The sequence below is a fragment of the Sus scrofa genome, chromosome 13 (genome assembly GCF_054392235.1).
Source record: "Sus scrofa isolate SSC_HxYL_T2T_F1_AM1 chromosome 13, Sscrofa_HxYL_maternal_Yorkshire_Landrace_v2.0, whole genome shotgun sequence".
Taxonomy (NCBI): domain Eukaryota; kingdom Metazoa; phylum Chordata; class Mammalia; order Artiodactyla; family Suidae; genus Sus; species Sus scrofa.
Window position 1 is genome coordinate 92,302,852 of NC_139395.1, and position 12,937 is coordinate 92,315,788.

The 12,937-nt window shown below is 37.9% G+C and overlaps 2 protein-coding genes and 1 long non-coding RNA gene across 8 annotated transcripts in view; 1 reads left to right on the forward strand and 2 right to left on the reverse strand.

Moving 5' to 3' along the window:
- IL20RB (interleukin 20 receptor subunit beta) overlaps positions 1-12,937 on the forward strand; it is a 991,209-nt gene that overhangs the window by 568,733 nt on the left and 409,539 nt on the right. The gene's annotated exons all lie outside the window — the stretch shown is intronic.
- Positions 1-12,937, reverse strand: part of STAG1 (STAG1 cohesin complex component) — a 420,442-nt gene that overhangs the window by 232,087 nt on the left and 175,418 nt on the right. The window lies entirely within an intron of this gene.
- LOC146397467 (uncharacterized) lies at positions 1,833-8,133 on the reverse strand. Its single transcript, XR_014823981.1, has 2 exons — positions 3,070-8,133; positions 1,833-2,409 (listed from the first exon to the last, which is right to left on the reverse strand). It is a non-coding gene; the product is annotated as an uncharacterized LOC146397467 (long non-coding RNA).

Here is a 12,937-nt window from a genome sequence, read left to right on the forward strand (position 1 = left end):
GCTAGAAAAAAATGAATAAATTCCTAGAAACATATGACTTAGTAAGACAGTATCATGATGAAATAGAAAATATAAACTGACTGACTACAAGAAAGGAGATTGAATCAGTAATTAAAAACCTCCCAACAAACAGAAGTCCAGGACCAGAACACTTCTACCAGATGATTTCTACCAAAGATTTAAGGAAGAATTCAAATAACTTTCCTTCAAATAACTCCTTACTAAACTCTTCCAAAAAACAGAAGAGGGTTGAACTCCTCCAAACACATTTTATGTGATCAGTGTCGCATGTTACCAAAACCAGACAAGAATGCTACAAGAAAGGCCATATAGAATACCCACAGCCACATCACTCAATGGCAAAAGGCTGAAAGATTTTCTTCTAAGATGGAGAAGAAGAATGGGGTGACCACTCTTGCCCCTCCACAGTACAATAAAGGATAGTATAATAAGGTATTTGTACTCAGAGTACAATGTTTTAAAAACTGAGGAAGAAAAACTGAAGAGAAAAGAAATATCAAGAATAAGAAATAGCAGTATGTGGAACAGAATAATAAATGTCATAGTTAAAAATGAGTTTTAGGAGTTCCTGCTGTGATGCAGTGGATTAAGAATCCAATTGCAGTGACTTAGTTCACTGTGGGGGTGCCTGTTTCATCCTCAACTCAGTCCAGTGAATTAAAGGATACAGTGTTACTGTAGTTGCAAAGTCACAGCTGTAGTTCAAATTCAATCCCTGGCCCAGAAACCTCCATACGATGTGGGTGCAGCCATTAAAAAAAAAAAAAAAAAAAAAAAAATTAGGTCTGCCTCTAAGCTTATTATAAACTAAACCTAAAAGAAAGATAATCAATTCAATATGGATATCTACATGGTACACTGAGTGTATACTCTTCAAACTCTCTTAAATCAATATAGTTCTTTCAGCAGACTATTTGATTGGTCTGTGAAGATCATAGAGAATTAGTATTCCATAATGTTGCTTAAGAGTAGATTTATTTGCTTTGGAGAAATACAAGCAGGTGGCAAGATAGTTACTTCAGAAACTAAGTACCCTAATTAGGAATCTTAAATGAATATGGGGCCTTCCCTCTTCCCAACTAAGACTCACTATATAATAAATTAATATTTAGATGATTTTCTTTTCAACATGGCTTTTAGAAAAATCACATTCATGTTTTCGGTGAATTCAAGTTTTAAAAATACTACATGGGTAGACTGAGTACTCTTTATTACTCCATGAAATTAGGCTGTTATTTTACCCTCAGGTATGAGCTAAAATGTCCTTGGTTTTCAGAGTTCTCTAAAGGCTGTTTTTTCTTTTTATCTTTTTTAGGGCTACACCTGCTGCATATGGAAGTTCCTAGGGGTTAAATTGGAGCTGTAGCTGCTGGCCTACACTGCAGGCACAACAATGCCAGATCCTAGCCATGTCTGCAACCTATGGCACAGCTCTTGGCAACACCAGCAGATCCTTAACCCACTGAGCAGGGCCAGGGATCAAACCCCCATCGTCATGGATACTCGTCAGGTTCATTACCGTTGAGCCATGACATTTGGAATGGAACTCCAAGGCTGTTTTCTCTTGTAGATTTTTGCATTCTAACTAACTGCAGTTTCTGACCAATCTGATCATAGCACTCTTCTTTTACACAACTATATTATTGCCTAAATGTAGAGAAATTTGTCTTTAAGTTCAGATAAGTGGTTGGACCCTTCACATGTCAGGCCTGATTTTATTACAAAGTTGGGAATGAAATCAGATTATAATAACATTATAATAACATTTCAATGCCTTTTTTTTTTCAGAAAAACGCAATGTTCATTTCATATTTTTACTTGATACTAATCTTAGTTTTGTTTTTCTTTTGTATTATTCTGCTTTTGAAATAGAAAGCACTGACAAATATACTTTTCAGTTTAACCTGATAACCTAATTAGATTTGAAGGTGAGTATGGTAATAAGCGATGTCTAAATAAAATGGTACAGACATAATAGAGATAAATTAAAATGATATTTTATGTATTTATTTTTGCCTTTTTAGGGCCGTACCTGTGGCATATGGAGGCTCTTGGGCTAGTAGGATCAGAGCTGCAGCCACCCGCCCATGACATCGCCACAGCCATGCCAGATCTGAGCCACACCTGTGACCTACAACCACAGCTCACAGCAGTGCCGGATCCTTAACCCACTGAGTGAGGCCAGGCACAGAACCTTAATCCTCATGGGTATTAGTCAGATTCGTTTCCGCTGAGCCATGAATGGGAACTTCCTAAAATGATACTTTAAACATCAACTTTTTTTCTGCTTTTTTAGGGCCGCACCCACAGCATATGGAGGTTCTCAGGCTAGGGGTCAAATTGGAGCTACAGCTGCTGGCCTACACCACAGCCACAGCATTATGGGATCTGAGCTGCATCCGTGACCTACATCAAAGCTCACGGCAACGCTGGATCCCTGACCCACTGAGCAAGGCCAGATGTTGAACATGAGGTCTCATGGATACTAGTTGGGTTTGTTACTGCTGAGCCACGACAGGAACTCCAATATCAACTTTCTTAATGTAATGTTTTTATATTCTCGGCCTCAGAGGAACTGTAGGGGACCTTTATCATCAGCTGAGTTGCCTCCTACTGCTAAGGCGAGGAAAGGACTATCCAGAACTGCTGGTTAGGGTAATACTCACAGGAATGGAGACCATGGTAATAACACCTATTATACATGATTTTGTGCCAATGGAGGGATAGGAATATTTGGACTTGACTACCCAAATTGAAAAGTCAAAGCAAAATCATATGCCTAAAAGATTCAGCAATCAAAAAGGAAAAGAAAAAGCAAATCTATGAAACAAATGGAAAATTTAAAGCATAAAAAGACTTTCAAATTGAAATATTCGGAGTTCCCATTGTGGCTCAGCAGGTTACAAATCTAATATCCATGAGGATGCAGGTTTGATACATGGCCTTGCTCAGTGGGTTAAGGATCCAGCATTGCTGTGAGCTGTTGTGTAGGTTGCAGATGCAGCTCAGATCCCCTGTTGCTGTGGCTGTGGCACAGGCCTGTAGCACTGAAAATTAACTTGGCTTAGTTGTTGCCAGAATTAACGGAAAAATGCCACGTACAAGCATGTTCAGATAAAATTCAAAAATTCCAAGGAAAAAGAGAAAATTTTATAAACTTAGGACTAACAGCTAAAGTTGGACAAACTATACAAACTCCACCTCTACATACAGAGCATCCAACATGGACTCAATGCCTCTCGTAAGAAAGCAAATAGCTGCCAATACCAGACATTTGAGGAAAGCCTCTTCATCCATTATCAGGCAACTACTGTGCCTCAGATCCAAAGTTACCCTTCAGTATCCGGACTTTTTAAGAGCTCTGGAAAGACACTGTAGGAGGAAAGGGGCTTTTCTCTTCCTGGCTTCAGTATGCTAGAGTTCAGCTTTTCTTTTTCTTGCTGCATAGAGTTCAGTAGCAGCAAGTGTATAAAAGGAAATCTAGTCGTGGTCTGCCCCAGGCTCACAGCCAAGAGTATGCAGTCCTTTGACAACCTTGTTCCCCAGCCTAGCATTAGTGATTACCCTTCTGATGCAGTCCTACTGATACTGGTATGCTCCAGGTCTCATGCTGGCAGCAATGATTTATCTTCCACTGTACAACTGTCTATACCATGCTGAATACAACTGTACCTCAGAGTACTGTCTCCTGCTGCCCATCAACTCTAAACTAGCTCTGGTTAAGGCAATCTAGGGAACTTCTCTGTCGTTCAATAGGCTGTAACTCTACTTTCTCCAAGGTCTGAATCACTTCCTAGGGTAGGGAACCCCTCTCTTCCAAGGCTATCTTTCTTAGAAAAATCTCCTTCAGCCCTAGTGTTATCTTTACATCTTTGTAGTTATTCTTCTATTGTAGTTTAGCAATTATGTATAGTAAAATTTACCAATTCAAATTAAGTATGTAGTTTCCAACTCCCTACTGAATCCAGGTGGGTAAAAAATTAGTCCCAGGAGTAGTTCCAGATGATAGGCCAGTGAAGATAAGATTTGGGAGCTGGTTTGGTTATGCCCTTGGTATTAAACATAGTACTGAGCTTCTTGCCAAGGAAATGGGATGCTAGTAATCTATGGCATACAGTACTTTGAGAAAATCAGTGAAGCTATCACCTGTGGTTCATGGTGATGAAATGTCAACTCAAGCACATGTCTTGGGAACTTAAGTGCCTGCTATATTTGCTATCATGCAATAATGATAACTGTGAGCACAGCAATGTGAGATATCTTTGTGTACAAATGAGCACTTCAGAGAAAAAAATGACAAACTCAAGCCCATTAATTCTCAGCTTAAGTCACAGTGCAAGAACCACACAGCTTTCATGATTCCTCTAGAAGAATCTCTTTTTTCTTGTATGTATAGGACTGATATTGCTTGAAAAGCAAGCTAAAAATATAATTGTGTATGTTGCTAAATTACAGTAACACCTGAATTTAGTCTCATCAAGTTCTCATTTGTGGAGTTCTCTTGTGGCACATCAGGTTAAGGATCTGGCATTGTCACTGCAGCAGCTTGGGTTGCTGCTGTGGTGTGGATTTGATCTCTGGCCTGAGAACTTTCACATGCTATGAGTGTAGCCAGAAAAAAAAAGTTTCTCATTTGAAAGTTAAAACTTGATCAGGAAAAAATGGGGTCTTGGAATTAGAATGGCAACACCTGGTCGGTCTTAGATGAAACTAACAATTCTGACCCTTCTTCCTCTTCCCTAATTGCCACTAGTAGCTGGAAACCTCCCCTACCAGTGGAAGTAGCTTGCTTTCCAGTGTCTAAGAGCACTAGCCTTCCTTGACTTGAAAAATCTCTGATTATTTCATCTGAGAACATGCCTGGAATGCTCATTCTCCTGAACACCCACCACAACCAAGTCCTGTAGCCATTAAATCCATAACTAGGTTCAAATCTTGGCATGCTATAGTGAGATAGTACACAGTATGACCCAAGAGGAAACAGCTTACATACCCAACAGAAACTGGAGAACCATGTGGAGTGGATTCCTGAAATATTTAACCAAGGAGGATGGAATATAATGCTACATAAGGACAAGTTAACTGGCATGGGTGGACTTACTAGAGATATCAGGTTTAATACATTAGTTCATGTAGCTGAACATGGCTATAATTATCAATTATCTAGTTGGTACACTCAAAGTTGGATTTAAAGGTTGGCATGCCAGAGCTTTCCTGGCAATGATATGGATGGAGAAAGGAATCTAATGATTTAGGGAGGTGGACCAGATTTATCATGTGAGAATTTCATACCACTTTTCCTCAACTACATTACACAAGAGGATCCAGAAGGCAACTGGTAAAGGAAGGAACTACATCTACACCCTTATAAAGGTCTGTGGTTACTCTCCTTTGTGAGCCTGGTATGAGTGTAGGGGATGTGGTCAGAAAGCGTTGCTCCCAGGTTTCAATGGAGATGATGAGATCCAAGTTAACACAGCCCAAATGGCTTTACTTGTTATCAAAGACAAAGTGGGCCTATTACCTGCAAAGGCTGACAAGGATGTACCTGTCATCAGAATGATTTGGCCTGCAGAAATCTTTGGCAGTAGCTAATTGATTACACACCCCAGGAACAAAATAGGTGGGCACCTAATGGAATACTAGTTCAATTTATGTAACAGGAAAGCTTTAGGCCTCCAACACAGTGGAGAGTTACCTTCTCACAAGGCACCAAACTTGGATTAGCTCACAGATCCAGAGTTGGCTGAATAAAGTGGAAACCAGGTCCCTCAAAAAAGGACCCTACATGACTACTGCCAAATCACACCAAAACCTTCCTCTAATCCTTCCCCAGAGACTGCAGTCATTAATTACAGATACTATACATTGTAAAAAATAGTCACTGTTACTGAAAGACACCGTCCCTGATTGCCCTTATTAATTCCTGGTACTGTGGTCCACTGGTTAAATCAGAGACTTATGGTGATACATGACAAATAAGTCAGGTGATACATAGGGTTGTAACTCCAGTCTGACTGATAACAAGCCCAAATGGTCCAGGGGCTCACTATGTGGTTATTTACTTAGTTCTTAAATATATACTTGGAGTAAACATACTTAACAACTGGAAGAACTTCACTTTGACTTTCTACTCCATGGGATAAGAGGCATTATGGTAGGAATGTCTAAAGGGAAGTTCATGGAGCTTCCTCTCCTTATCAAGATAATAAACTAGAAGCAATACTAGATTCCTGGAGGAATAACAAAACTTATTATTATTCAAAGAGACAGAAGTGGTAAAACCTCTGATACTCTCAATTAAGCTCATCAGTTTGGCCAATACAGAAGTCAGATGGATCCTGGAGAAAAACTATGCATCACCATAAACTTAATCAGGTGGTGACCTTTAGGGTAGGTGCAGGCTCAGGCACTTGATACGCAGCTACTAAACTGGCTGATGCCTTTTTCTCCAAATAGTAAGGATCATTCAAAGAAAGCAGCTTTTACCTGGAATGGACAAAAGTATACCTTTCAACAGTGTTGCTTCAGCACTACGTTACTTTTCCTGCTCTCTGCAATAAATAGTTGTCTTGGTTATCTGTATCTCACAACCTGTGAGTATAGACAAAGCTCAGCTGAATCTTCTGCTTAAGGTCTCACAGAGTTGCAATCAAAGTATTTTACCATGCAATATTCTCATTTGGAGGCTCAAATGGGAAAGTATCCATTTCTAAAGTCATTAACGTTGTTGGAAGAATTTATTTCCTTTAAGTTGGTTGCAGAACTGAGAGCCTTGACCTCCTGCTAGCTATTGGCTGAAAACAACTCTCAGGGCCAAGAAGTTGCCAACAGTTCCTTACCACATGGGCTTCCCCAACATGATCTTTTACTTTGTTAGGCCAACAAGGAGAATACTGAGAGCAAGTGTGTGAGGAATATAGTGTCTTATATAACACAGTGTATTCACAGAACTGCCCTCCCATCACCTTTGCTGTAACTGGTGGTTAGAAACAAGTTACAGGGCTCAACACACTCAAAAGAAGAGACCAAGACCATGAATACCAGGAGGTGAGGGGTCATCAGGGACCACAATGGAGTCTGAGCATCGCAACAGTTCACAGATATTGATCATTCTTACATTCCATGAAACATCACACTACTTCACTATTTTGATGAAATGCCACAACCATGGAATGCCCAAATACTTAACTGAGGTGGCCATGGGCCCCCTAAAGTTTTTAGGGGGTTACTGTTCTAAATTAGTTAGAATTTCAAAACTAATCCCTAAGATTATATTGGTTTTTAGATCTCATCATCTCCATTGAAACCTGGGAGCAACGCTTACTGACCACACCTCCTGTACTCATACCAGGCTCACAAAGGAGAGTAACCACAGACCTTTATGAGGATGTAGATGTAGTTCCTTCCTTCACCAGTTGCCTTTTGTATTTTATGTATCTTTCAGAGCCTTGCTTATACTTAATACTTCCTGTTTATAATATCCAATTAGCACAATATTGTCAAATAACAGTAAATAATTATGTAGAAAATACCAGAAGAAAAAGCTAAAAGAGATGAAAACACTACTCTTAAGGAGCAGAACTAGAAGTGGTCAGGGAAAGACATGACTGATTGCTATTTTGGACACTGCACTATGTGATTTTTCTAAAAAGTCGTGTTCAAAAAAAAAAAAAAGTCGTGTTCAGATATTATGTAATTTAAAATGAAATTTGGTTTATTAAAAAAAAGAGATATGAATCAAGAAATACTAGGAGAAAAAACAAAAACAGGAACACGGAAGCAGCAACAGTAACATGAAATAGGCATTTAAGATTAGAAGCACTAAACAGTTAAGACTAAATACTGAAGGCATTTAAATGAGGAAAACATTTGCTTTAAGTTTGCTCTTACACTTTTATAATTCTCAAATCCAGTAGTTTTTCATATTATTTTTTCTCATTATTTTATGACATCATTGTTTAGATTTAATTCCTTATTACATTTAGTTTTTGGTGTGTAACAGGAGGTAATGAAGGTCTGCTGTTTCTAAGGTTGCTAAAAAGTGACAATTATGAAGGGAAAGAAAGGGGCAGGGAACATATTTTAACAAATTATTATATATATTTAGGTCTGTTTGTGCTCAACTGATATATTTGATAGTTGCTGAGCCAATCACATTAGTATTTCTGTAGCTTTATGATATAATCTAATATGTAGAATGAATCCCTTGCTACTCCTCATTTTCAGAATTTTCTTGTCCACCTAAGTGTTCTCAATCACTTCAGGAATTTCAAAACTAATCCCTTAGATTATGATTGGTATTGCATTATATACGTAAATGAATTTTAAATATTTTTTCTTTTCTTTTTTTTTTTTAGGGTCACATTTGTGCATATCGAAGTTCCCAGGCTAGGCGTTGAACTGGAGCTACAGCTGCTGGCCTATGCCACAGCCACAGCAACGTGGGATGCCAGGTGCCTTTGCAACCTATATCATAGCTCAGGCAATGCCAGATCCCTAACCCAATAACAGAGGCCACAATGGGAACTCCAAATTTTAAAGACTTTTTAAAGGAAATATAAATGAATGATAAATATTTCAGAAATTTTTTTTTTTTTTTTTTTTTTAGGGTTGCACCCAAGGCAAATGAAAGTTCTTAGGCTAGGGGTTGTTGGAGCTGCAGCTGCCAATCCACACCACATCTACCACACCACCAGATTCAAGCCTCATCTTTGACCTATGCAGCAGCTTGTAGCAACAGTGGATCTTTAACCCAGTGAGCGAAGCTATGGATGGAACCCACATCTTCATGTATAATAGTCGGGATTGTAACCTGCTGAGCCACAACAAAAACTCCTGACTTACTTCTAATTAAAAAAAAACTCATAAAATCCTGCGTTTCAAAATGTCACCTTTAAAAAAATGTTTTAATTGAAGTACAGCTCATTTACAATATTGTATTAATTTCTGGTATACGATAACAATGATTCAGCTTTTCTTTTTCAGATTTATTTTATTTATTTAGCTTTTTAGGGTCGCACCTGCAGCATACGGAGGTTCCCAGGCTAGGAGTCCAATCGGAGCTACAGCTGCCAGCCTGTGCCACAGCCACAGCAACTCGGGATACGTGCCATGTCTGCAACCTACACCGCATCTCATGGCAACGCCGGATCCTTCACCCACTGAGCAAGGCTAGGGATTGAACCTGCAACCTCATGGTTCCTAGTAGGACTTGTTTCCACTGTGCCATGACAGGAACTCCTATATTCCATTTTAGATTATTATAAGATACTGGATATAATTCCCTGTGCTCTACGGGAAATCCCTATTGCTTATCTATTTTATGTATAATAGTTTGTATGTGTTAGTCCCATATTCCTAATTTGGCCCTCCTCCACGCCCTCTCCCCTTCGGTAACCATAAGTTTATTTTCTACTTCTGTGAGTCTGTTTCTGTTTTGTATATAGACTTATTTAGTTTCAGGTATACTGTCACAGTGCTTCAGTATTTTTACATATTATTCTCCATTAACAATTATTATAAGATAATAGCTATAATTTCCTGTGCTATACAATATATCCTTGCTCATCTGTTTTATACATAGTTTGTACCTCTTAATCACATAATCTTACCTTGGCCCTCCTCTCTTCAGTAAACACTAGGTTTGTTTTTTATATCTGTGAGTTTGTCTCTGTTTTGCATATACACTCACCAGTATTATTTTTTAGATTCTACATACAAGTGATATCATACAATACTGTTTTTCTATATCTAACTCATTTCATTAAGCATAATATTTTCCAGGAGCATCCAAGTTGCTGGAAATGGCAGGATTTCATTCTTTTTTGTGGCTGAGTAATATTCTACTGTGTATATATATCACATCTTTATCCATTTGTCTATTGATAGGCATTTGGGTTGCTTCCAAATCCTGGCTATTGTAAATAGTGCTGCTATGAACAATGGAGGACATGTATCTCTTCAAATCAGTGTTTTCATTTTTTCCAGGTACATACCTGGGATTGGATTTGCTAGATCATGTGGTAGCTTTTTTAGTTTTTTGAGGAACTCCATACTATTTCTCACAGTGAGTAGCACAGTGGCTGCACCAATTTACATTCCCAACAACAGTATACAAGGGTTCCCTTTTCTCCACATCCTCTCCAACATTTGTTATTTGTAGACCTTTTGAAGATAGCTATTCTGATTGGTATGAAGTGATCTGTTAACTACTTACTAAATGCTGAATATACGCATTTTACTATGGAAGATAGTATAGTGGATACAAAAACTGCTTGCCATAATTTCCAAACCTGAAACTATTTAATCTTAGGGTTTTGGTTTTTTTTTTTGGGGGGGGGTGGGGTTGGCAGGGAGGAGGCAGAGAGAAGGACACAAACATATGGTAAGTGCATAGCTAGTATCTGGTATGAGAGAAGTTCGTGCACTTATTAGCTTGATTGGAAGAGCCTATGCATACTTTAAAAAGTGCTAATGGAGTTTGCCACACACTGATCAGATGCTTTTCAAATAATAGTAAACTTTGATCACCTATTTTTCAGTAAGCCATCAGGAGGAGTTGATAGTGGAAAAGTGAAGAGAAAATGTTGTCTGATATTTCTAACGATGTTAGTTAGATTCTATAAATTAGTGATTCAAGATGTTTGTATTTCATGAACCAGCAAATCTAAAAATATAGTTTGAGAGATCAGAATTGCCAACAATTGAATAGTAAAAACTGAAACAACAAAAACAGGAGAAGGAGGTATTCATTACATGTCTTTATTTTTCTCTTTTGCACAATTAGTGTCAAAAAATCTACGGAAGTATTTTGAACTACTATGCTTCTTTGTATAGTCATAACACTCCCTTACTATAAAAGATAACAGTATCAAAAGAAATCAACTAAGAATATCCAAATGAGTTATTTTTATTAACCTCAGCATCTTACTTCTAAGCAGCACTTTCTCAAGTTAACCCTCTAATACACATTTTAAAAGAAGTTGATTAATTTGCAGTAAGGGACATTACATATGTTTGGCATAGTTTTTCTTTGCTCATAATATGAACTCTCAGAATCTTTTACCTTATAACTTTCTCCAGCCTTAACCTAAAATTTAAAGTCATATATTCTAGAATTCCACACAATATCTGCAAATACAGAATCGAAACCACATTAAGCCCCTGAAAAGTAAGCTTTAAAGGTATAAACCAAGCATAACTGAAATACTTTATATCACAATACACTGATACATACCTGCCTCATTTGATTCTCACAAGAAGCCTAATGGGCAGGATATCAATTACTGAAAAGGAAAATACAGATGGAAGATATCTAGTGACTTTCCCAAGACCATCCCAGTTAAATAATGATAACTTTCTTAGTCTTCTAATATTACAGTACTTTCCCCACTACTGAAAAATAGGGATCGATTTGAGGTCATAAAGCTAAAAATACTGAGAGAGCATGCAATGAATTTTCAAACAATTTTAAACCAAGTTTATTCTGAATCCTGAAGCCAATAAATCTCTTCAAATGACTATGTAATCTACATCATCTACAACCATTAAAAATACAAAATTACCTCCCTTTTTTCCCTGATGTAAAATACTACACAGTTCTTGGTTTCCTCCTCTTATTTCACTTTCCTACTGATTTTCCTTCCTAATTATTTCCTCTTAAAACATCTGGAACCAGCAGATCACTATGAAATTCAATATGAAATGTTTATTCAACCAATTCACAAAATCTCCTTCTATTGCCTTGGCCCAATATGAAACTTGGCTCTTCTCCCTATGGCCTCAGAATATTACAGTACTTTCTTTTTTATGCTTTATGATAATTGCTGTTTCCTAGCTACTGTCATATCCAAGCACCCATGTTTCTATCAGTATTCAAAACTCATCAGTCTTGCCAGGTGTCTTACCTTCCTGCCACCACTCCTCCTTTCTGATACATTAATTAGCCTCAAGAGTTACCCCTCCACCTTCAGCCACTGAACCTTTGTTTCTTGGTTTATAGTCTTCCTCTCTATCCCAATCAAGCCATCCTGAGCCATTCCAAAAATGTCAATGGGAGTTCCCATTCTGGCTTGATGCATTAAGAACCTGACACGGTGTCTGTGAAGATGCATGTTCGATCCTTGGCCTCGCTCAGTGGGTTAAAGATCCCACACTGCCGCAAGCTGCAACGTATGTTGCAGAAGCAGCTCTGATCTGGTGTTGTCTTGGCTGTGGGGTAGGCTGGCAGCTAAACTTCTGACTCCTAGCCCAAAAACTTCTACATGCCACAGGTGTGGCCCATAAAAAGAAAAAAAATGTCAATAAAGATGGATCCAGTATTTTAAGATCCACAACTTTTACTTCTGCTGGTCTGGAAAAAAAAAAAAAAAAAATCAGTATTTTTATTTCAAACTCTTTACTTACATCCTAGAATCTAGGAACCACTCCATCTTTGAAATTTCCGTACTACCTGATATGATCTCTGTCCATTCAGCACATAACATTTTATACCTACACTGCGCCTTTCCAGCCCCACCAAGTGCTTTGGTCCTCTAATTTCTACATCTGAGTTTATTTCATCTATTCTTGGGGTGTCACTGCAATTTAACTTACAAACCAGAAAATGTATAGGATGAAAGAAGGTGCTTTTAATAATTATGCTAGAAAAGTCTGTCCTAAATCCTATAATACATCATTTCAATCTCTTGCCAGTACTTTCAACTGTTTTGTGTTGAGCCAGCTTCAATCACTAATAGAAGATTATTCTAGAATTTCTGGCTAAGTAACAGAAAAGTAGAATTAAAATTGCCCTAGTTATTTTTTTTTCTCTTCCATTTTACTCTGGGATTGATCAACTCCTTATGAAATTTATGAAAAGACTAAATGCCAAACATTTTAAAAACAAAATAGTTTCTGAAAGTATTTTAAAAAT